Below are 24,289 nucleotides of genomic sequence, written 5' to 3'. Positions count from 1 at the left end.
TACAACGTCTTTAAAGGAAAAGGGCTTCTCGTTTGATGTGCAGCATAATACATCACTGCCATTTTATAAACTGTAGCTGTAACTTTGGGTAAAGATTTCATGAATGGATAAAACTTAAGATTCCGAGTACTGTAGAGAGCTCTCCAGAAGGAGGGTGTGGTGTGGATCCTTCATGGAGGGTCTTTGAGGTTCCTTGCCACAGTTGGTCCTCCTAGAGAATTTTCTAAAGCACACAGCCACATCCAGTTGTTAATCCTTTCACAACCTCTGGGCAGCCTTCCCAACCGGGCATTCTCTGTCTTCAATACCCCCCTCCTCTCCCTAATCCTATCCACTCATCCTTTCTGCTGGATACATTTTGCTTTACAAATATACAGGCCATCCTATCCTTTCAAGAGAAACTTTCTCTGATGTCATTTACTTTACTGTGTAACATTTTATTGGGGGCCAGAATATATGGAGGGTCTTTGGAGTTCACCTTTGGGCGGAGGGCTACTGAGCTAATTCTAAAAAGAGATCAGCAGTTGGCTGGCTTCATTCCAGGGAAGATTCCAAAAAAGCAGGGTCAGACTTTTATTTTTAGGAACAAAGCGCAACTTTCCAACTGAGCACCTGCCTCGCCCTCTGACATCAGTATCCTATTCTGTCCTGCTTCAGCTCAGCCACCACCAATCTCCTCCTCCCTATCCACCAACTCCCTTAGGAGCCTGGGAGGAGCTTGTTGCCAGGGACACAAACAGAATAGTCTTTTTAAAAGAAAAAGTATAAGTGAAGGACTAAAGCGGAGACTTCCGTTTTCCTTCCCCGACCCTTGCCCTGTCCGTGGGAACAACGGTTGAACTCTTAAAGCTTCCATCCATTTAAGCCAGAAGTGTCCAAATATTTTTTGCCAATACTATATACTTAATTCATAGGCAAAGGTAATGAAAATTTCTAAGATGTCTCTGAATCCTCCTAACAGACAAGGAGTCTTGGCTGGACAGTGGCTCACGCCTGTAATGCCCGTACTTTGGGAGGCCAAGGTGGGAGGATCGCTCGAGCCCAGGAGATTGAGACCAACCTGGGCAACATAGTGAGACCCTGTCTCTACAAAAGTAAAATAAAAAATAAAAAACTAGCTGAGACATGGTAGTATACACCTGTGGTCCCAGCTACTCAGGAGGTTGAAGTAGGAGGATCTCCTGAGCCCAGGAGTTTGAGGTTGCAGTGAACCTTGATTGTGCCACTGCACTCCAGCCTGGGCAACAGAGGGAGACTGTGTCTTTAAAAAAAAAAAAAAAAAAAAAGAGGCCAGGCACGGTGGCTCACGCCTGTAATCCCAGCCCTTTAGGAGGCCAAGGTGGGTGGATCACCTGAGGTCAGGAGTTCAAGACCAGCCTGACCAACATGGAGAAACCCCGTCTTTACTAAAAACACAAAATTAGCGGGATGTGATGGCACATGCCTGTAATCGCAGCTACTCGGGAGGCTGAGGCAGGAGGACGGCTTGAACCCACGAGGCAGAGGTTGTGGTGAGCCGAGATCACGCCATTGCACTTCAGCCTGGGCAACAAGAGCGAAACTCCATCTCAAAAAAAAAGAAAAAGAACCTTGACATGGAAAGTCTTTAGACTCACCGTATTTTATTGCTGGTGGATAAGTGTCATATTTACATGTAGATTTTCCTGGTGACTGTACTATTGAGCCTTGCAGTCTCCTGTAAGATATACCATTCAAAATAGTTTCCCCAGGAAAGGCTCATCATGGTAAACTAGAGCGTGTCACTACTGTGCAGATGGCCTTCTCTTGTGAATTATAGAACAAAATGGACAAGAGAGCACCCTGATCAAAGAAGCATGTCTTGTGTTCCATGCACCTGAGATGTGTTCTCAGGAGAGTGTATTTTGACTCTTCTACTACATCTGGATTTGGGGACCCTAGAGCCTCTCTGGGCGTGAGGGATGCATCTCTCCTCCTGTAGGAGAAGAACACCCACTCTGTATCCCTGCCTGCCTGTTCCCAGCTCCAGGCTGAGTCATTGAAGCCCAAGTCTTCTTTCCCAACCTGAAGGGTTCTGCAAGCCTTTGCTAATGGTAGGGCTTCTGCTTCTGCTGAGACTCGGAGTTCCTTTAGTAAATTCACCAGGAGGTGACCTTTGGAAAGAGACTGGGACTGTTCTTCCTAAACACCATGTTGTTACCAAAGCAGTCACAGTCAGGACTGGGGCTCAGTCAGCCCCTGGGGCTGCCATTTCCCCATTCCTGTAGAGTCATGTACACCTTCTGTCAATGTTGACTGAAGCCAGATGAATTTAAACAGTCACATCCTATGTTATCACCTGAAAGAAAAGGGGGGAAAATATATAATTGACCTGAGGGGAAGCAGGATGTTGAAGAGTGAATGCCCAGCATTCCTGTTAGTCCAAGAGAGCCATGATAGCTTTCTGGCCTTGACTTCTGTCTACCCAGACCCCATACATCAGCCAGCACCATGGGGTGCTGCAGCAGGACTGGTCTCTGCCCTGGCCCACCAAGGCTACCTTCTCAACATCAGCGTAGTACTAAGAGTAGCAGCAGGAATCCACATTGGTTTTGCTTTATTTCCTGAACATTAGTAGAACAGTTTAAACATCTGGTGTTACATTGCTATTGATTCATAAGGAGGTGTTTACAACTATAAGCCAAAATATAATACATCTTTATACTTGAGCCCATACTGTTACATTGCTATGGCCAAAATAATCTGAGCAATAGTAAATACTAATACTTGGGAATTACAAAGCAACTTGTTTCTGAGAATCAAAATGCTTATCAGACGTTATTTTTTACAAGAACCTGATATTTAAGCAAATAACTTAAACTTGTGGCATAAGACTATCAAAAATATATTTGACAAAGTTCTGAGTCCTCAAAAGCAAGTGCAACAAAAACAAAAATTATCAATTAGAACCTAATTAAAGAACAGCAACACACACACACACACACAGAGAGAGAGAAAACTATCAACAGAGTAAAGACACAACCTACTGAATGGAAGAAAATATTTACAAACTTATGCATCCATCAAAGAACTAATATCCAAAATCTATAAGGAACTTAAATCATCAAGAAAAAACTCATTAAAAAGTGGGCAAAGGACACGAACAGACACATTTCAAAAGAAGACATACGAGTGGCCAACAAAGATATTCCACCAAAATAGGAGACATCATCTGGTGAAAAATTACAAAGAAAAGAAAATAAACTTGTTCAGAATTTTGACATATCCTCATCTAGAATATAATATGCCATTCTGGCCATCACATCTCAAGAAATAGCTAACCAGAACTAAAAAAGGTTCAAGGAGGAACCAAGTGATCAAAGGTGGTGGTTCTTAACCTTTTTGGAGTCATAGACTCCTTTGAGATTCTCTTTAACCCTTTACTCCAGAGAAATGCATGTGTGCTCACACACAGTTTTGCATGCACTTTCGTGCTAATCTATGGCTAACTTGGCGTCCTCAGACCAAAGTTAATAACCTTTCATTTAAGAAATACTATGTGAGAATAAATTTAAAAGTTTGGATTCTTCTGTCTGAATACATAAAGACTGAAAGGAGGTATAATGGGACTCCAAAATCACCAGGTATGTGATTAATGTAATATATCACACACATGTTCACCAAATCCTAGTATAGTAAGATGAAGTCGGAAGGACCATTATGGAGTTTGAAAGAGGCAAATTCAAGAAGAAGAAAAAAAGAAGCATCACTCATTTACATGGCTGGTTTCATAAGCATAAGGAATTTCATTAATGTAAGATGTGGTAAGACCACAACTGTAAGTAGCTTTTAAGACAGCTTAAACCAATTTCATGGATGACAGATCTGTGATGAGATGTTAGCAAAAACTCAGTGGTTTGGTATGTGGCCCTCACAATTTGAGGTTGACATCAACATAGACAACTGTGCTTTCCTAACGAACACATCCGTCAGCATGTCCCTTGGTGCCACCAAAAGAGATTCCGTGCCAAGCTGAATAGCTGAGTAGTAGGCCTGACCCAGTGTGGACTTTTTTGGTTAGAATTAATCACCTGTACCCGCTGGAAAGTTGTTGTGGTGCTCATGTTTTATTTTGTCTGTTTGTTTCTTTGGGAGGCAAAGGAATGTAAGTTGGGTTACAGAGTAATCACATTGACATAATAATAAAGTGGACAATAATAGTCATGTGTATACTTGTTATGTGTACACAGGTATTTTTGTGAGGTGGGAAGAAACACATACTGTTACCCCCAATTTTTCATGTGTGGGTACCAAAATACAGAGGGCAACTAGCTCAGCCTCGCACTTAACGTCTCATGACATTCATAGGCCCCGCCGTGCCTACAGAGCTGGCCTGCGGGGAGATGGTGCAGTGACAAACCTTGGTCTTTTCTCAGTTTTGCTCTTCGTGTGCCAAGTGCCCAGATGCCAGAAGCTTTACCTTCCCTTGACTTAATTTACCTCTTTATCAAATAAAGGGGATGATTTCTAAATCATGGTAGAAGGAAATGGCGGACTTGGAGTTGTTGGAAGAAGAAGGAGAAGATCTGAGCAGTTGCCCATTCTATTGCTGTACTCCAGAGAAAGCAGCTGGGTGTGGCTGGTTACCATAGGTGCCAAGCCCTATTCTGTCATGGTTTCTGGTTGTTCATTGAGGGAACCAGAAATTGTTGGCAGTTCCCCTCATTGACACTACCTTGGCACCTAGAGCTTTAAAAATAATCACTCGTGACTGGGCGCAGTGGCTCACGCCTGTAATCCCAGCACTTTGGGAGGCCAAGGTGGGTGGATCACCTGAGGTCTGTAGTTTGAGACCAGCCTGGCCAACATGGTGAAACCCTGTCTCTACTAAAAATATGAAAATTAGCCGGGCATGGTGGCGGGCGCCTGTAATCCCAGCTGCTCGGGAGGCTGAGGCAGGAGAGTCGCTTGAACCCAGGAGGTGGAGGCTGCAGTAAGCCGAGATCATGCCACTGCACTCCAGCCTGGGTGACAGAGTGAGACTCCATCCCCCGCGCCCCCCCCAAAAAAAAAGACCGTGAAGGGAGTTAACTGAGTAGTAGTGCCTTACGAAACAACCAGTGAGACTCACTTTGTGGGAGGAGAAACAGGAAAAAGGGGGAACTAAGAAGAAATACACAACACCTTGCCCAATGTTCAGCACATAGGTGCTCGACAGACACTTCATTCTTTTTATTTATTTATTTATTTTGAGACAGGGTCTCACTGTATTGCCCAGACTGGAATGCAGTGGTATGATCATAGCTCACTGAAGCCATGATTTCCTGGGCTCAAGCAATCATCCCACTTCAGCCACCTAGTAGCTGGGACTACAGGCATGCACCACCACACTTGGCTTTTTTTTTTTTTTTAGTGGAGACGAAATCTTGCTATGTTGCCCAGGATGGTCTCGAACTCCTGGAGTGATCCTCCTGCCTCAGCCTCCCAAAGTGCTGAGATTACCGGCATGAGCCACCACACCTGGCCAATACTTCATTCTTCATTGATGGAAAAGATTGTAGACTTCTAAGCATTTTCCAAATAAAAAAGCTATGATTTGATTTCCAACTTTTAAACGTTGGATGTCCTTTGCCGTTTACTACATTCTCCAAAAAAACCTTAAAATGAAGAAGGCCACCCTTAAAATACTTCAGAGGCTGAAAATATGATTATTACATTGGAATCCTTTAGCCTACGTGATATTTCTTTAACTTTACACTTTCAGGCCCAGTAAAGCCAAAATCAGGGTAACCAATGTCATTTTATAAAATGTTAAAACCCTAATTGCAGTTCCTTTTTTAAATTATTTTAAAGATTACTTAACAACATTAGACAGTGCAAAAAAGAAGCAAGGAAAGCATTCTCAATTCTACTATCCTAAAACAACAAGTAATTTCATTTTTAATATTCCCTTCCAGTTTTAGAAAATGTGCATACATATTTTTGTCCATGTGCCCCACAGTGACCATCATGGTGAACTTATCATTTTTTACCAGATATAACATGTAAGGCAGATGAGAGGGAGATGAGAACTAAAGAAAATAAATAATAATCCCTTCAGTCAATGGCAGCCCAAACGGCAGCTGTTAGTAGGGCTGCCTAAGATAAGGTAGGCATCTCTCTCCTCCCAGCTAGGAGTACTGACCAGCCTGGGGGACCAGTCCCAGGGTAGGCACTGATGATAACTTCATAACCATTCACATTGAGGCTGGGCCCACCTCTGCCTCAGCCCCTGCTTCCCCATGAACCCAGGCCCAGCCCTGCATTGGGAGCTGCCCAGAGTAGGTGCAGTCACTGAAGCAGGAGTGTGGCCGCGATGCCGGCAGTGAGCCATGCTGAGCTCATTGAAAGCAAGCGGACTTCCTGTGGCCCCTGCTGCTCTCAGTGGGATGTGGACAGTGCTTTTACCTATGGAAGATGGCACCACCCCACAAAAGAGAACACACTCTGTCTGTGCACAGCACTCCCTTATCACCGGGAGATGTTGCTATTCTTTCCCCATGTTTCCAGTAGAATGCCCAATAACAACAGCAACCACATCCTCCATCAGGTTTCAGGCTTTTCGGAGTCACAAAGTGCTCTCGCATGCATTAGCTCACTAGATCTGCACAGCAACTTCAGGAAGCTACCGGGGTAATCTCTATTAGCCCCACATCAGGCAAAAGGGCAAGTGAGACTTGGAAAGATGAGACAATGTCCTCAGTCACAGAATGAAAATTCAGTGGCTCTTGCACCTACTGGCCATTCGGGAAAAGGTCGTAGCCTCCTCTGCCCGGCAACATGCAGGGGCACAGACGTCCCCTTGTCCATGCTGTTTAGCAAGCAGCCTTGCCATGCATGTGCACACGAGTAAGTAGGGACCTTTCCAGCCGGGCATTGGTGAGCAGGGCGTGGAGTTGCTGATAAGGGAGTCTAGCAAAAGGATGTTTAAAAATAAATGAGTCTTGCCCATGATGGAAAAGGTTTGCTTGTCAGCAGGATTGCTTGTCAGCAGGACTACAGATCCAGGTATGCAGTGTCTTTTTGCTGCTAACATTTCTGTCCCATGTTATTAAAAAATAATATATTGATTACTGCTACTTCAGTTTGCTCAGCTTAAGGAAGCTATTTATTTTTGAAAAGTGGCAAAGTGAGGAGATGACTTTCTTCACTTGGCATGGCTTCTGACACACTTTTTGGAATCTCAGAGCCTACCCTCTACCCCTTCACCCATTTCTTGTGGGTTTAGAAAAGGAGCATATCAGTTCAGTATTATTTTAGCAACAGGAGCACTTCCACTTTGGCTATTTTTAGCACGTCAGGTGCCCTCTGCCTGCCATGAACTTGGTATATTCAAGTGTTTAATTCAGCGGCCTCTCTCATTTGAAAGGGAGACTGTTCCAGCACTCTGCCCACCATAGCTCCACTTTTACAGCTGCTCGTAAATTTCTGAACATGCAGAGATATCTTTAGCTGTGACTCCAGATATTTCCTGTTGAGCTGCAAGATGCAATCCTGCAAGCACACTGAGGCTAAATATACCCTCTCAGTCCAGGATTCAGCCAAATAAACAGGGGCAGCATCAACATGATTTTTTTAATCCAATGCTGAACAGGTTTTTTTTAGTTAGATTAATTAAGCAATTCTGTTTATTTTGGCAATTGAAGTCATTTCGGCTCCCCCTGAGCCTTTAACACCTAAGCATCATTTTCTCTCCTGATTCAAGAACTGACCAGAAGCCCTGGTGCAGGGAACTCACATGTTTGAATACCGTGTGCCTCTTTAGCTCCGTACTTCTCGTCGCTTAAACAGATGGCCCCCTCAGCAGCCGACTCCGAGCAGCTGCCTTGTTCATTCTCACAGAATCCAGACTCCTCTTCAGCTTTGCCTAGGGCCTTAGTCATTCAAGGGAGAATAAACTCTAGGATTCCCTATCAGGAATGTATCCTTTGGGGACTTGACAAAGGAAAAGAATGTTAAAATCTTTCCAGGTTTAATCCTGTGGCAGGAGGAATCTCCTCTCTAGAGTTAAGTTCTTGTCCACAAGGATGCAGACCTTTTAATCAGACCCTAAAAAGTTAGATCGTCATCCCTGGATAAATCCCTGGGTTCCTGGAGAAAGTTCTATTCCTCCTGAATCTTTAGGACAAGCAGTATCCACCAAATACCACTGGTCAGTTTCCCTCTAACCAAGATCAGCCAATTGCAGGCCTTCATAGAACAGGAAGACACTATGCCAAGAGAAGCCAGAGGAAGCAATGTCAGGAAGCCTAACTTTGGCACATAGACACGAAATCTGCACACACACCCCCACTCCAGCCCTCCTCAGAGAGACCATGGGCTGTGCCTGGCCACACCCCACTAGATTAAACCCCCCTCAGATGGTTGTTAGGGTCAACGAGGTCTACAGAGAACAGTTTAGTCTCACCCATTTCTACCTGCCTCTTATCCAGGGTTCGCTGGGGTTAAAGTTTTGGCCATGAGGGTAGCGATGGAGCCTCATGTGACACTTGCATACTTTCTCGAGGAGGCCTGCCTGCAAAGATAAGTTTTGGATTCCTATTGAGGAAATCAGTTCCTCGATTCTCTCCTTTGAATGTCCTTTTTTGGTTTATGATGCTGAATATTTCTGTAACTCTCTGTAGGTTGGGGGCCTCTTTGGGGACCGTTATCATTTGGCAAACACTATTACTCATCAAAATGTATTAATCAGGGCCAGCCACAAAAGCAAAGGTACTATAAGCAGTGGGCTTGAAAAATCAACAAGACAGGAGAAAAAGAAATGCAAATGAATGATAATCACAATCACTGTCCCTTATTCATGCATGCTAGGGCCAAGTGCTCTAAGCATGCTACATATAGCAACTTAGGAAACCTCACAAAAACCCTGTGAAGTTGCATCCTTTCTGTTCCCATTCTTCCTTCTTAGATACCTATTGTGTCCGAGGCGCTGGGCTAGACACGGGGGATATAGTGATGAATTAGATGGACAAGGCCCTGCACTCATGGAACAGAGGACATGCATGGTAATGAAACATACAATTGCACAAATAATTTCTAGAGGCCAGGGACTAGTTAGGATTCTGCAGCTCGAACAAGAGTCCTTCATCCATGCAAGTTTCTGCAGGTGGCATAGAAGCTCCTAGAAACCCACACTGGGCTCCCTGGGCTCTCGGTCCATCCAACCTCTCTAGCCTGACTTCTTCCTGTCTCATGCCCTGTGCTTCACAATCCAGCAATACAGAACTGCTTGTCCACAGGGCTGTTCTTTACCTTCATTACTTTGCTCATGTTGTCCCTCTTCCTCTAACGCATTACTTAACCAATTCCCACACAGTTTCCAGGATCTACTCCCGGAGAAAACTCTCCCTGACTCCCCTTGACCCAGCCAGGCTGGGTTAGTTGAACTTCTTTTGTGATTCCAGAGTCCCCGGTGCTAATCTCTATCACAGCATTTGCCTCACCGTTTCACAGGCATCTGTTGAGGGGCCTGTTTCTCACTAGCCTAGGTGCTCCCTGGGGATATACTTTGTTCATCTTTTTAGCCCCTGTCAAGTAGCACACTTCCTGACCTGTAGAGTGCCATCAGCGAATACTTGCTGGATGAATATGCATCTGTGCATGAGAATGTGCCTTCTGTGCTCTAGTGGAGAAGGTTAGGAATTGGGGGACTCTGTGTCCTATCTAATCGTCATTAATGGGATGAAAGGGAGCCTAGCAAGGTCCAGCAGTAGAGGCTGTAGCTGTTGGAGCAGGGAGGAGGAAGAAGGGGAGCAACTGTGAAAACCTCTCCAATTCCCCTAACGCCCCCCCAGACTCTCTTTGATCACTTGCAGTGGTGGGAAATGAAGCAACCTGTTCCGTGGTCCTTTCTGTCGAAAAGTTTTCCCTTTTGTTAAACAAACTTGGCTGAAGACTTTTAGAAAGCTGTCCTCTAGGGCCGGGTGTAGTGGCTCATGCCTGTAATCCCAGCACTTTGGGAGGCTGAGGCAGGCGGATCACCTGAGGTCAGGAGTTCAAGACCATCCTGGCCAACATGGTGAAACCCCATCTCTACTAAAAAATACAAAAATTTGCCAGGTGTGGTGGTACGTGCCTGTAATCCCAGCTACTCAGGAGGCTGAAGCAGGAGAATCACTTGAACCTGGGAGGTGGAGGTTGCAGTGAGCCGAGATTGCGCCATTGTACTCCAGCCTGGGCAACATGAGCGAAACTCCATCTCAAAAAAAAAAAAAGAGAGAGAAAGAGAAAACAAAAGAAAGCTGTCCTCTAAAACAACAGAGCAATTTGACTCTCTTTTCTATATAACAATTCCTCAAGTATTTCAAGAAAGTTGTCACGACCATCCTGTACTCATTTTTTTTTCCTAAATGATTCTAGTTGTCCAGCTATTTCTCACTCTCATGTCACACCACTCTGGATACACTCCAGCCTCTTGGTATCTCTTTCAAAATGTGTTGTCCTGAGCTGAACAATATTCCAGATGGCTTCTGATGGGTATAGAACATAGTAGTACTGTTTCTTTCCTGACTCTGCAGCTTAAGTTCAAATTCACGTGTTTTATAGCCTCATCACTTTGTCAGTTCTTAACTGTTCCTTTGGGCAATGAAGCTCCTTGGTGTTCTGCATACAATGAACTCTTGTCTGGCCACATTTAATAATTATAAAGTTATTGAGCACGTCCTGTGCCCATGAGCCAGGCGCTGTGCTAAACATGGTGCCATCAGTCCCTTAACTTAATTCTCCCACCTACACTGAGGCTGAGTGAGGTTAAGTAATTTTCCTGAAGTGCTGGGATTATAGCCCAGCAGACTGATTCCAAAGCCCACGTTCTATCTAACCCACTTCCCTGCCTCCCATCCTGAACTTGTGTAGCTGGTTTCTTGTTCACCTGAATTCTAGATTTACCTCTGTTAAGTTTGACCTGAGTTTCTGCTCAACTTTCAGCATCTTGGAAACTCGACAGGGAGAGTTTAGCTCATCTTTTCAGGTTTGTATCATTGTATCTGCTGCCTTCATCTACATCAGTGACAGTGCCTTATCACTCCCCGTTAGAGAACTCTTTCTAGATTGGCACCAATCTGGGTACCAGTAGGACCAGACTTTCAGCCAGCTTCCAAGGAACCTACTTTTGACTTCTGTGCACTGTTTTCCATCTTGTCCAAAAGTCGTCATGAGAGAGTTTGCCAAATACCGTGTTGTTGAGAAGTATCACATATGTGGCATTCCCCTACTATAATCAGTCAACAGCGGTAAGGAATAGTGGGAAAGGTGGCCTCTTTGTTTTACATATTTTCAGAAATCCTGTTTAATCTTTTGTCCTAAAACTTTGCAAGAAATCAATATCATGTTCGCCTTTACCCCCTGTGTGAAAGTGGGCTATTGCCTTGCTTCTCTTCATGGTTCATTCCAGTATTCCATTATTTATTCATTCTCAATATTAACAGTGTTTCCATAACCACAGATGCAAAAAAAAAAATTTATCTTAAGTCATTTTTCTTTCCCAAAAATATTAAAATAATGCATACTTCTTACAGAAAAATCAAAATAGGTAAAGAAAGCACAAAACAAGGTTGTCTAACAATCCTAGAGATAGCCTCTAACATCTGCAGTTCTTTTAATAACCTAGAAAACAATTTGCCTAGGTGCTAAAATAATTTATGGCCAAAACCTAGAGTTGGTCTTCCACACCTAGAGCAGGGACTACAGCCTAATAGCAGCTAGAAAAATTGTAAGGGAGAGATGCTGGTTCAAGGTGAGGAGTCAGGCCGGGACCTGGGGCAAGGAGGGCAGGATGGATGTGGAGGGGTAGGAAGTAGGAGTTCCCTGCCACGTGAGTCCCACAGACTCCAGCCTGTTCCAGCAGGTTCATTCTGTTTCTGCTGCATACTTCAGTGTGTTGATATTCAAGGCAGTATATTGGAGTCCCCCATCCCTCTGGATGTTCTTTCCCTGGGGGAGTAACCAGACTGCTCTGCTGCTGCGGCTCTTCTCTTTCTGTCATAACTGCTGTGCCCTGTACCATCCAGCTGGAGAGTTTTATCTGGACACATTTCTGTCTTCCCCTCAAATGTCAGTTTGAACATCAGGGATCGGAGGAGAAATCACATGGGCGAGAAGGTTCTTTCTGGGTGACTGTGATTTGTTGGACATCTGTCTCCCAAGTACATGATGTTCATTTTAGAACCAGTCTCTCAACCAATCACTGTGATTTTTCACAGATGGATGGATGGACAAACATCTAACAAAATGTCTTGTAGATTCTCATCAAGAGAGGTTCAGGTGCCACGATGCCCAGAGGTCCCTTCCAGCTCAGTGGTTCTTTGAGTGTGTGATTGATATTTTGGAAACAGGGATATCACTTGATGTATTTGTCAGTGGCTGGCGATCTTCAGGAAACTTTAGTTTGGTCCAGGAAAAGCCTTGAGGAAGATGTGACTAGTATAGAGGAATTTGGAGAAGAGACAAGCTAGTCATCAGATGACATGGATAAGGTGAAAAAGCCAATTCTGAGACAGTTGTTGCTGGAAAATAAATGGAGGCATCAGGAGAGGACAGAAGTGTTCGATAATGTATTGAGCATACTCCTGCAGCCGAACATGGCTGGGGGGGAGGCAGGAAACCTGCTGTAACTCTCATGTCTAGAGCTTGGCCCTAAAAGGCCACAATGGGTCATACAAATCGAGGTTTCAGACCCAGATCAAAGTGTGTGTCTGGTATCAAATGAACAGCTGGGCATACATCAGTCTTTCTGGCCACCTCTGCACACACAGATCGATAACAATCAGCTGTAGTAGCCATATCTTAAAATATTAACAAAAAAAGTTAAAAGATATATTCAGATTCTACCGTGACTCCTTGGTTTTTCTTCCTTTACACAGCAACGTATACTTAGGCCACATCTGCTGAGTAGGAAGGCATACCTTTCTTCCCTGGATGCCCAGAACTGTGATTTAGACAGGAGCCTCAGGAAATGCAGATGGCTGTCTCCCAAAACAAATTTTAAAAGTTGTCCTGAGTTGACCTGTGGAGGGTCAGGTAGGAATGTAACAAGTTTGCAGGAAGCAGCTAATCACAGACGATTTTCCATCATTTGTTCATCACTAAGTCATTAGGTCCTAACTGCATGATAGGCACTGCAAGAGGCGAGTGAATACAAACACAAAGGCTGGCAAGGGACCCTCAGCCAGGGGGAGAGAAACTGATGGGCATGCGGTTGTGACACAGGCAATGAGAAGGCCAGTGGAGGAAAGGCAGAAGGTGCTTTGGATATTCAGAGAGGAAGTGACCAGCCACGCTGATGGCAGGGAGGGCTTCCTGGGTGTGATACTAGAGCTCAGAGTTCAAGGATGAGTAGAAGGAGTTAGCCAGGTAAAGAAGGTAGGGGGACTGGAGGCAGAGAAAACAGACAGGGGAGAGCAAGACACATTCAGCCAAATACAGATAGACTGGTAGGATCAGAGGTAGCATGGGGGCTGGCATGGTGGCCCTCAACAGATGAGGCTGGAGAGGTGGGTCATCATGAAGTGTGCCCTGATAAGGAATAGGATTCTTTTTTTTTTTTTTTTTTTTTTTGAAATGCAGCCTCACTCTGTCGTCCAGGCTGGAGTGCAGTGGTGCAATCTTGGCTCACTGCATCTCCCAGGTTCAAGCAGTTCTCCTGTCTCAGCTTCCCCAGTAGCTGGGACTACAGGCTCACGCCACCTCGCCCAGCTAATTTTTGTATTTTTAGTAGAGACAGGGTTTCACCACATTGGTCAGGCTGGTCTCGAACTCCTGACCTCAGGTGATCCACGTGCCTCGGCATCCCAAAGTGCTGGGATTACAGGGGTGAGCCACCACACCTGGCCAGGAATAGGATTCTTACCCTGCTGGAGTGTGAGTGTGAGGGGGAGTACTGGCAGGCTCAGGACCTGGTGGCTAGAGGGTGTATTGGAGAGAAACCAGAGTGAAAAATGGACAACCAGCCAGGAGAGTAGCAGAGAGCTCCAAGGGAAAGTTGACAACCTGGACCAATGAAATGCCAAGTAGGGTGCTGCGAAGGAGGTAAACGCCCTGATTCTCTCATAGCTTGGATATGAAGAGAGGGGGGCAGAAGACGAAGAGTCTAGGATGATCCCCCTGGCTCAGACATCAGGCTGGCAAGATGGCAACAGCATATTCAGAGGCCAGGAACACAGAGGCATGAGTTTGAGATGGGAGCGGAGTGGGCAAGGTCACTGATTTCATTCTGGTTCCACAGTGAATTATCTGTTGGGTGTGATAATGCGCTTCCAAGCTGCTGTACTGGCGGGAGACTTAGTCATGCATTCATATGAGGTCCTGCAATGTTAGAGAACCTCCATAAAAATGTCAGGGAGAAGGGCAGGGGTTTTGGCTTTGCAAAACCTTGATGTTTCCCCAGATAATTATTCTTACTTTAGTTCTCAAAAATATTGTGTGCTGCCATTCACAGTAACAACCGTTTCACGGGTGCCAAACTGTCAGACATTAACTCAATTCAGAGCAAAAAGTTGCGGAGGGTGTAGGGGGAAGGTGCAGTGAGCAAAGAGCTGTCCATGCTGGTAGGAGCCTAAAGCACAGCCACAACCAAGTCATTCCCAGAAATGTTTTATTACGAGCTTGAATTTGCACACCAACTTCTCCAAGGCAGCTTCCCTGTGAGGTAGAAGTTAGCTAGTGCCTCGGGGTCCCTTTAAGGTTTAGGCTTGGAGTCCTTGACTCTCAGGTATAATTCTTGGGATATTCTATGAGAATGCTGACAGACAACTTTTTAAGGCCAACTTTCTGTCTTCAGCCATGTGTGATTCTGTTACATAGACCAATATACTACTGGTTTTAGTTCCTGTGTCTTGATGGAGCATAATAAAAATCTTCTCAAAATTAAAGATCCATTTCATTCAATACCATAGACTTTAAAAGTGAATAATGTTTTATCAGTGCACATCATATTTTTCAAAATTATCAACATTTTCATTGGGTGGAGGGAGTGTTCCCTTCAAAACATACTAAACAACCAATACATTGGGATTAGAAGGTTCAAAGTAGCATTCTTCCCCGGACAAGCTACATGCTTTGCTGTTCTTATACTCCTGCAGTATGTTCATGAATACTCTGCAGAAAGTTGCTTTTTTTCTTCTACTATGTGCCGCTTTCCTAATGAATTATGTAGATGAACAGATAACTTTTGAGTTAACTTTCACACTTAGATTTATTCTTTCCCAGACCATAGCGGATGTTTTGACATAAGTCCTGCAGAGCTAGAAATTTGACTTCAAATTTGCAAAAAACTATTTTCAACCAACTTTGGACCCCACAGTGTTCATTAAATGAATTAGAAATTACAGAGTTAGGGTTTTTTTTTATTTTATTTTAACTGTTGCCATATCTTGATCCATTGCCTAAAATTCATACAACCAGAAATTTTGGTAGAACTTCCTACACGCTTCAGGCTCTTCCTGGCCTGTTGTAGTTTCTTCAACAGACTGCCCAGGGCCCTGTTTTAAAGTTACTTAATACTGACATGCAAAAGCTCACTCTTTCTCTTTCTTTTTCTGCTGTTGTAGTAAACCGTATATAGGGACCAAAAATTAATTGGAAATCCTGAATCTTGCTCTGTCGCCCAGGCTGGAGTGCAGTGGCTCAATCTCCACTCACTGCAAGCTCCGCCTCCCGGGTTCACGCCATTCTCCTGCCTCAGCCTCCCATGTAGCTGGGACTACAGGCGCCCGCCACCACGCCCAGCTAATTCTTTGTACATTTAGTAGAGACGAGGTTTCACCGTATTAGCCAGGATGGTCTCGATCTCCTGACCTCGTGATCCACCCGCCTCGGCCTCCCAAAGTGCTGGGATTACAGGCGTGAGCCACCATGCTGGGCTGGCACAGTTTTCTCAAATCCACATTGCTGAGGCAGTGGGAGGTCCAAGCCAAATAAGGAGCAGGATTTCTCCAATGTCGTTCCCAGTGCGTTTCACTCCCAGAGTCTACAGGTGCTATTCCGGCTTACAGCTGTTGAAATATGGAACAGCAAACCGGCTGTCATTCATAAGAATTGGTGCCGGCCAGCTGGCCAAGCCAACTACAGGAATAAAGACGTGCCTTTTCGCTCTGATACACGGGGCCTTGCTCTGAGCAGACAGCTGAAGAATCTCAGGTGACAACCCCGGGGAAATGGTGTTTATGGCACCCAGGCATTCGCTACCCCGAAGAGGCAAAGCAACAGACATAGGATGTCAGCGTGCTGGTTAAGGAGAACAGAGGCCGACCATGCCTGCTCCTGGGACTTTGGGCAGAGGAAGAGAAACTGAGGGGAAAGCTTAGATGACTGCATGTTATAAATAAACTTTAAATAATTTTAAAAATTAATTTTATTTACAGTGTCTTGTTTATTAGGAAAGAATCATGAAGAATCACAATTGCACTGGGCTGGTCATTTTTTAAAAATTGAACCTAAAGTATAATCCAGAGACCCTTGTATATTCCTGATGGAAGTGTAAATAGGCCATATTTTTCCAGAGGGTATTTGATAATATGTACCAAAACAGGAGCCTTAAACACATTCATGCTCTTTGACACAAAACTTCTACTTTTAGGAATTTATTTGAAGGAAATAATCAGAGATATACATAAAAGTTTACGTACAAGAATGTTCATTTCAGCATAAAGTAGTGAAAATTGAAAATTATTTAAATGTCCAACAATAGGCAATTGGTTAAATAAATGATAACAGCTTTATACAATGGAGTAATATGCAGCTATGATCCTTGTCTTGTTTGAATGAATGTTTTGGTTGGAAATATATTGAGTGATTATCATTTTGTGGTAATAATTAGCAGTGATTTTGCTTTCCCATTTTATATTTTTCTGTGTTGTCCACATTTTCCATAGTGGATAAATTTATAATCAAGAAAAAATAATGTTTAAAGAACTATAAGAACATAAACATGTGATTAAAATTAGTGATTTTTTACGTTTAAAAACTCACCCATAATTGACCTCCCTAATACACCTTTGTTTTGCATAGTAATATTGTTTGCATTATGTACTTGTTCAAGTTTTGCAGTTTCAGTCATAGGGCATATGCCAGTTTATATGTTACTATTCAACTAATATTTTAGTCTATAATTATCACATTCATAACTTTATAACATTACAACATATTAATGTACATGTGCATAGTAGGTAGTATTAATTCTTAATTCTGCCTTGGGCAAAGAGGGTTTTCATTAACTCTTACCCCTCCCTCCATCCCAGTCTCCAGACAGAGTTAATCATTCCCTTATCTGTCTTTTGCTCATCACACAATTCTTCATTTCCATTTGTCTCCCTTCTGATGTAGGAGTTCCTTGAGGGCCAGCCATACCCGTGCGTCTTGGTAGCCATGGTGTCCAGCACTGTGTCTGGCATATGCATGAGAGAAAAGAGAGATGGATCCACAGATGGACAGACAGAAGAAATGAGTGGGGCTAAGCTTTGATAGTTTAACTTCTATTTGACTTGAGTAGCCTTGTAAACTTATTAATTCTCACCTCAGCCTCAGGGACGTATGTAGGGAAGGAGCATAAAAGATCTGCAGTTGCCCTAATACAGATATTTTTCCCTTCACTTATTTTGTAAAATTATATTTTATTTTCATGATAGTTTTAGACTCAAGGTTATAAAGGCCTGCTTATAATAGTTCTCCTACCAGCCTCTGAAACTCATCTTTAAATTTTTTCTGTCAGGATTTTCTCCATCATGCGTATTAATCACATTGCTTTCCAAATTTGTATCAATACCCGTAACAGCAGTTAAAATGCTCCTAGCAAAAAATAGATAGATAGATAGATAGATAGATAGATAGACAGACAGACAGACAGACACACAGATAGATAGATAGATAGATAGATAGATAAAAAGAAAAGAAAAAAGCAAAGGCAGGCTGCTTAATGGGTACAGAGTTTCTGTTTAAGATGAAAAAGTTCTGGAAATAGATCATGGTATCGATCACACAACATTGTGAAGTACTTAATGCCACTGAATTGTACACTTAAAAGGAGTTAAAATGATAAATTTTATGTTATGTATATTTTACCCCAATGAAAAGGGAAAGAAGGAAAATAGGAATTGAGTGGTGTGTAACCCTCTCTTTCTACAAATCTGTTTTTCACTGGCTGAGCCCTCTCCTGAAACAGGATTCAAGACGGTCATAAGTCTTTTTGAAGACAGGAAGAATAAATTCTTCAGGTCTGTATTGTATCCTATTATCTTGACCTAGCAGATAGGTTCAAAAAAATCACCCCAGCCTGCAAAGACCTCGCCATCCTATTTTCTTTCCCCCTGTTAGCTCTTCCCAGTGTCACCACAAGGAAGTGGCTAATGACATCGCATTAACAGCCTGAAGAACTATGGTTATCAATGTAGAGGGACTTTTTTTCCCTTAAAATTATTGCCTGCCTCTAGCTTTTTTTTCTTCTAGAATCCAGCTAAAATCATTTAGGTGTTAGTGCTGCGATCCTTGAGTGGCCATGTTACTTCTTATCTGTACACATGCTCTCTCGGGAGAAATATGTATAAATGCTATGTGGTAAAGATTTTTTATTATTATCATTTAGAAAAATACAGAATGTATTTGTGCCAAGCCTTCCCTGAATGAAGACATGAGAAGTTCTGGCTTCCAAAGCTTCCCATGACCTGCCAGCCACTTTCCCAGCCATCCTCTTTTTGACCCCAAAGAAGACGGTGGGTTATCACTCACCCCCTTTTCATAGGTGGGGTTGTGAGCACAGAGAGAGCCAGGCTAGGTCCAGGGTGGGTGCCACACACTGGAAGTGGAGTTAGGTCCGCCATGCTAGACCTGGTGGTTGTATAGGAGCCTAGTCCCAGGCCTGCACCCATGCAACCACAGGCCTAAATACCATATCTCATTGATCCTAAGATGCACATTTTTACATCTGTGAAATCAGGATGCATCTTACAATTGATGGTATACCATAGTTCTACAGGGTGCTTTTTTCTTTCTTTCTAGTAGTACATAACGTGAGCCTTAAAATTTATGAGTCTTAGAGCTAATGAAATAGGAATTATTAGGGAGAACCTACAGATAGCCATCTGTAACATTTTGTAGAAATTGCTGAAGTATCTACCTGCAAGGAAAGTTAGAATTTGAATCCCAAAGTCACAGTCTACAGAAAAGATAAGGCTATTCCAGAGTTAGGCAGTAATGATAAGCTTCAGATTTCTGCTGCTGGGCTCAGACCATAGTAGTAATAAATGCAATACAGGCTTCCTTTTATATGGAGGATCCTTGGAGGTCTCTGCTTTGAATGTGTACCTTTCTTTATCAAAAGGAGCTATACTGTAACCTTACATGCAGACACTATAAGAAATAAGAATGGATACTTTGCGGATTAGAGGTCAAAGATGTCATTGTAACTCCATGGCTTGCTGTGGGCAAAATTGTGACCTGGGCTGAGTGTATTCCAGCATCCTCTTTCCTCCTCCCTCCAGGCACAAGGTCTACCCACTGGCTCCCTGGGGTCCATCAAACCCACCCATCTGTGTACCACCCCTTAGAACCTAAGCACTATTTAGGGTTAGGGGCTATTGTGGGTTATATATACAGGTTGAGCATCCCTAATCGGAAAAGCTGAAATCCAAAATGCTCCAAAATCCAAAATTTTTTGAGCACTGACATGATACCACATGTGGAAAATTTCACACCTGACCTCATGTGATGGGTCACAGTCAAAATGCAGTCAAAACTTTGTTTCATGCACAAGTTATTTAAAATATTGTATGTAATTACCTTCACACTATGTGTATAACGTGTATTATGAAACATACATGAATTTTGTGTTTAGACTTGGATCCCATCCCCAAGATACCTCATTATATATATGCAAATATTCCAAAATCCCAAGAAATTCGTAATACTTCTGATCCCAAACATTTTGGATAAGGGATACTCAACCTGAATATGTTAGACTACTCCAAGTAATATTTTAAGTATCTAGTAATCTCCTAGGAAATCTAAACCCAAATGGGAAAATGTTATATTTAGACAGGGACATGGGAGAGATATTTTTCAGAGGCATTTTGTTATTTGGCAAATACCTATGGGCAACTACCCACCCCATCTTTCTTTGCCTACTTTGCAGGCCAGATCCAGAGTTAGACCCTGAAGACGGACGACTGACCTTCAGGTCTAACAGTCTCTAACTTGAGGAAAAGAGTGATTGAATCACAGGAGGCAGCTTGCCAGGTGTTCCAAATAGGAGTAGACATCTCCACTCCCACTACCCATAAAAGAATGCTCATTTTCAACTGAGGCCTAAGTCAGAAATGTAAAAGCAAAACAAAAACCCTTCTTCTGAAACCTCCTCCCACTTCAGTTTTTAAAAGGGGGTAGGGAGTGGGAGGTAGTGATGAGACCTGAAGATGAGAAACGCTAGGATGAAAATCTATCACTAACTTTTGAAATTCAAAATAGAGTGCCTTAGGAAGGCCATTTTTAGGTAAAATACACAAAGAAAGTAATTGAGCCTAAAGAGGACCTAACTACCTCTTTAAATTTATATTTTTATCAGCTGCAGGAGGGTAGACTTCTTCACTGGGGTCAGACAGAGTGAACAACGGAGGAGTGAATTCCAGTGTGTCGAGTTTCATCACGTGGCGTAATATGGTTCAGATACAGCTCAATCAGTAACTCTCAAATTCAAAGAGGATTTAAGGCTTAATATCTCCAAGGAACAAAGAGAAGAAAGCCCAAAACTGCACCAAAGGCCATTTCTAGAGTCCACCTGGTTTGCATTTAGTGCAGAGGCAGCAAATGCTGAACCATCCTCAGAAGGAGGACTCACGACCCACCGCCTAGGAGGCCTCTCTTTCCCTCTGATCGGTTGATTTTATTGAAGCTAGAGAGTGACCCACAGGGGATGCTGTGTTGCTTCTAAAGCTTCTAATGCCACCTAGGAAGGACTGGGGAATTGTCACCCCTTCTTCCCTGTCACTTGGAGCTATGGGAGGCACCCAGGGGATCTGAACCCTCCCTTCCCCTTCACTTAGCATTGAAATATCATGTGGGCAATGAGCTACCTTATCTTGGGGGTTTGGAATTCTTGCAGATGAATTCCAAAGCACTCTGCCATTCAGAGTTTCTTGTGTGTTTCACGGCTGTGTTTGGCATCCTATTGGCACTTCAGGGTACAATCAAATTCACTGTCACTCTAGTGACATGAATAATCCATCCATATTAATGAAATGATAGCTGTTCCTTGCCATCTCTTTTCTTATTCTTAAGTTGATTTCAAATAACATGAATTCCACTTTTGGCAGAATAGGGTAGGGGGGTTCTTATTCATCTCCACTATGGGAGTTGAAAGGGGGACAAAGAGATAATGGAATGATGGTGATGTAGAATAACTGTAAAATAATTACTGCATTGCTCAAAACTCTGTATTATTCATCTATGTAGTGAGAGCTCCTGTTTGGTACCACACTTGAGTGGCAACCTCACCAATTAGCACTGCCACCGCGGGTCTGTGAATTGCATGTGAAAATAGAATTTGTCCAGAAGTGCTCATGCAAATTGTGCAACACAAATGTGGCCTCCATGTCAAGTCCTTTCACGTGTTCTGACAGACTCATGTCTTTCCAGATTTCTCTGATCGGCGCCCCCCACCCCCTTGACAGTTACCAGAGCTCATAAGCCAAAGGAAATAGTTCCTGTTGCCATGAGTACTGTGTCTGTGGTGAGGTTTATGAGCTGCTCCTAGGGCTGGGTTTTTGCCTGAGAAAACAATCAGATTTTCACTTAGATCTGCAAGAAAGCAGATTAGGAAGGGAATATATGCAAATATCTATGTTAATGCCACCAAACCTATAACTTGGCCCCATGGTGCTTGTGTAGCAGTTCTCTTAGAGAAAACTTTTTTTGCATTTAATGTATATTTCATGTTTTTGAAATCTGTGTTAATGCAAAGAAACCTGGAAAGCAAAAGCATTAGGTCAAAGATGAACTTGGCTATAATTTTATATAATTGGGGTATATCATATCTTTGTGAGCATAGAAACTGTACATTTATAAACCATTCTTTGCCTTTTCTCAATTTGAAGAAATTTCCAGTCTTTCCTGAGGAAGGAAATATATTTTTCCATTTGAGCTCTGTTTAGAGCTTTTGGATTGTTTTTAGTTGGCAGTTTGTGGGGGGCCAGATGGGAAGGAAGAGGTGCCCTCTGGAACTTCAAGGACGTGTGCAGCCACAATCGTGCCCACACTCTATTCACCAAAGAAGCAGGGTCAAAATAGTGTGCATGCAAAGAGGAGCCCCTAAGAGAAGCTGTCTTCGGAGGCCAGCAAAACAAATCTGGGTTGAGTTTGCAGGCCTTGAAAATGGCCGCTGGCAAAATACCTGGTCAGGCTGAGACCTTCTTTCACTTTTCCCTGCCTTTCTACCGTTCAAAACCTCGGAGCAGTTACTTGAAATTGCTCAACTTTCCAAAGCTAGTTGCATTCAGACTGAAAGAAAAAAAGAAATTTTACCCCAATTGTGCTTTTGCTCCTTACCCCAGAAACATATAGACTATAGAAAGCACAGCTGTGGTCAAGCTGAACCTCATCCTGATTTGGGGGACTGAGCCGAAAGTGTCCTCCCAGCCAGGGTCTGTTCTTGGCCTCTTCTTAGCTTGACTTTTCCCCAGCAGCCTCCTGCTCCTTCAGTTTCACTCATTTCCATTGATGCATTTTGTCCTCTTCTCTCCCCCTTGTTGTACGGTTTGATGTTCAGGACCAGGGATCCTTTCTCCAGTTGGTTCTCAATCTGAGCTCCACTTCTTTCCATTTCTAGACCCTCCTCCTGGTATTCAGGTCCCTTAGTGACTCTATTTTGGGGTGTGAGCCTGTTTCTCTGAAGCCCCTGAGAGGAAAGTGATAGGCATCTTGGTGACCAGCCCTAGAAACCCCAGCCTAGGGAGTGTCTTCTCTTATGGCTCAAGTGCCCCAAACCTCAATTCCCATCTTCCTGTTTAGCCCCTGGACAATGTAAAGAGATGGAGGCCCTCTTAGAGCCTGTGAGTATCTGGAAGCTGAATGTACCATGGGCAGTGTTCCTGTGAATTTGTTTTCCCATCCCCCTTTCAAAGGCCCACTACCTCTATATGTGCATTCTTTTTTTTTTTTTTTTTTTTTTTTTTTTAGACGAAGTCTTGCTCTGTCCACCCAGGCTGGAGTGCAGTGGCATGATCTTGGCTCACTGCAACCTCCACCTCCCGGGTTCAAGCAATTCTCCTGCCTCAGCCTCCCAAGTAGCTGGGATTATAGGCACCCACCACCATGCCCAGCTAATTTTTGTATTTTTGGTAGAGATGGGATTTCACTGTATCGATCAGGCTTGTCTCGAACTCCTAACCTCAAGTGATCCACCCACCTCGGCTTCCCAAAGTCCTGGGATTACAGGCATGAGCCACCACGCTCAGCCTATATGTGCATTCTTATTACTCTTAGTAAGTATCAGTAATCAAATAAAGTGTGCAAGGAATTTTTTTTTTCTTTTCTGAGAGGGAGTCTCGCTCTCTTGCCCAAGCTGGAGTGCAGTGGCACTATCTCGGCTCACTGTAACCTCCACCCTCCCAGTTCAGGCAGTTCTCCTGCCTCAGCCTCCCGAGTAGCTGGGATTACAGGCACACCCCACCACAGCTGGCTAATTTTTGTATTTTTAGTAGAGACGGGGTTTCACCATGTTGGCCATGCTGGTCTCGAACTCCAGACCTCAGGTGATCCACCCACCTCGGCCTCCCAAAGTGCTGGGATTACAGGCATGAGCCACTGCGCCCGACCTACAAGGAAGATATTTTTAAAGTTCTTCCCCCCCAGAATTCATTCTCTAACTAAAGAGATGCAGATGCTTGAAGGAAAAGTTTCTGTCTAAAAGGTGGGGGAAAGTTGCCCGTGCTCTGCACTCTTCTCCCTCCTCCCACCGGCGCCACAAACTCTTAAGTTACATTTCCTTCCTCAGTGATGCAGAGAGTGTGGATTTGGTATAAGTTTTAAGGGTTCAAATAGATTGGTATTTCCACCCTACAGAAACCATCATTTAAGGATTGACTTCCCTGCACGTTCTGAGGACAGGGCTTCCCTCCATCCTCAACCCCTTTGCTTTTCCCAGAGCACAAGACAAAACCACTAAGGGCTGCACAGACTCAGTAGGTTCCAAACACAGGAACAGTGAGAAGCAATTGCTGCAAGCCTTGGGCCATGAAGGAAAGCCACGGCCGGTGGCCCACAATTTCTTAAGATGAACCCCCGACAAAAGCTGGCCTAGTCCAGGACAGCA

At 43.7% G+C, this 24,289-nt stretch overlaps 2 protein-coding genes across 5 annotated transcripts in view; one reads left to right on the top strand and one right to left on the bottom strand.

The window, feature by feature from the left end:
- Nucleotides 1-24,289, top strand: part of MAML3 (mastermind like transcriptional coactivator 3) — a 434,306-nt gene that overhangs the window by 379,932 nt on the left and 30,085 nt on the right. The window lies entirely within an intron of this gene.
- Nucleotides 2,300-24,289, bottom strand: part of MGST2 (microsomal glutathione S-transferase 2) — a 101,607-nt gene continuing 79,617 nt past the window's right edge. Inside the window, exon 6 of the mRNA XM_063723665.1 lies at nt 2,300-2,317. The gene's annotated coding sequence lies outside the window, so the exon portion shown is untranslated. The remainder of the gene's footprint in view (nt 2,318-24,289) is intronic.

The sequence above is a fragment of the Pongo abelii genome, chromosome 3, assembly GCF_028885655.2.
Source record: "Pongo abelii isolate AG06213 chromosome 3, NHGRI_mPonAbe1-v2.0_pri, whole genome shotgun sequence".
In the NCBI taxonomy this organism is placed as follows: domain Eukaryota; kingdom Metazoa; phylum Chordata; class Mammalia; order Primates; family Hominidae; genus Pongo; species Pongo abelii.
The sequence above is the reverse complement of the archived record's forward strand: the minus strand, read 5'-3'. Positions and strand labels throughout refer to the sequence as shown.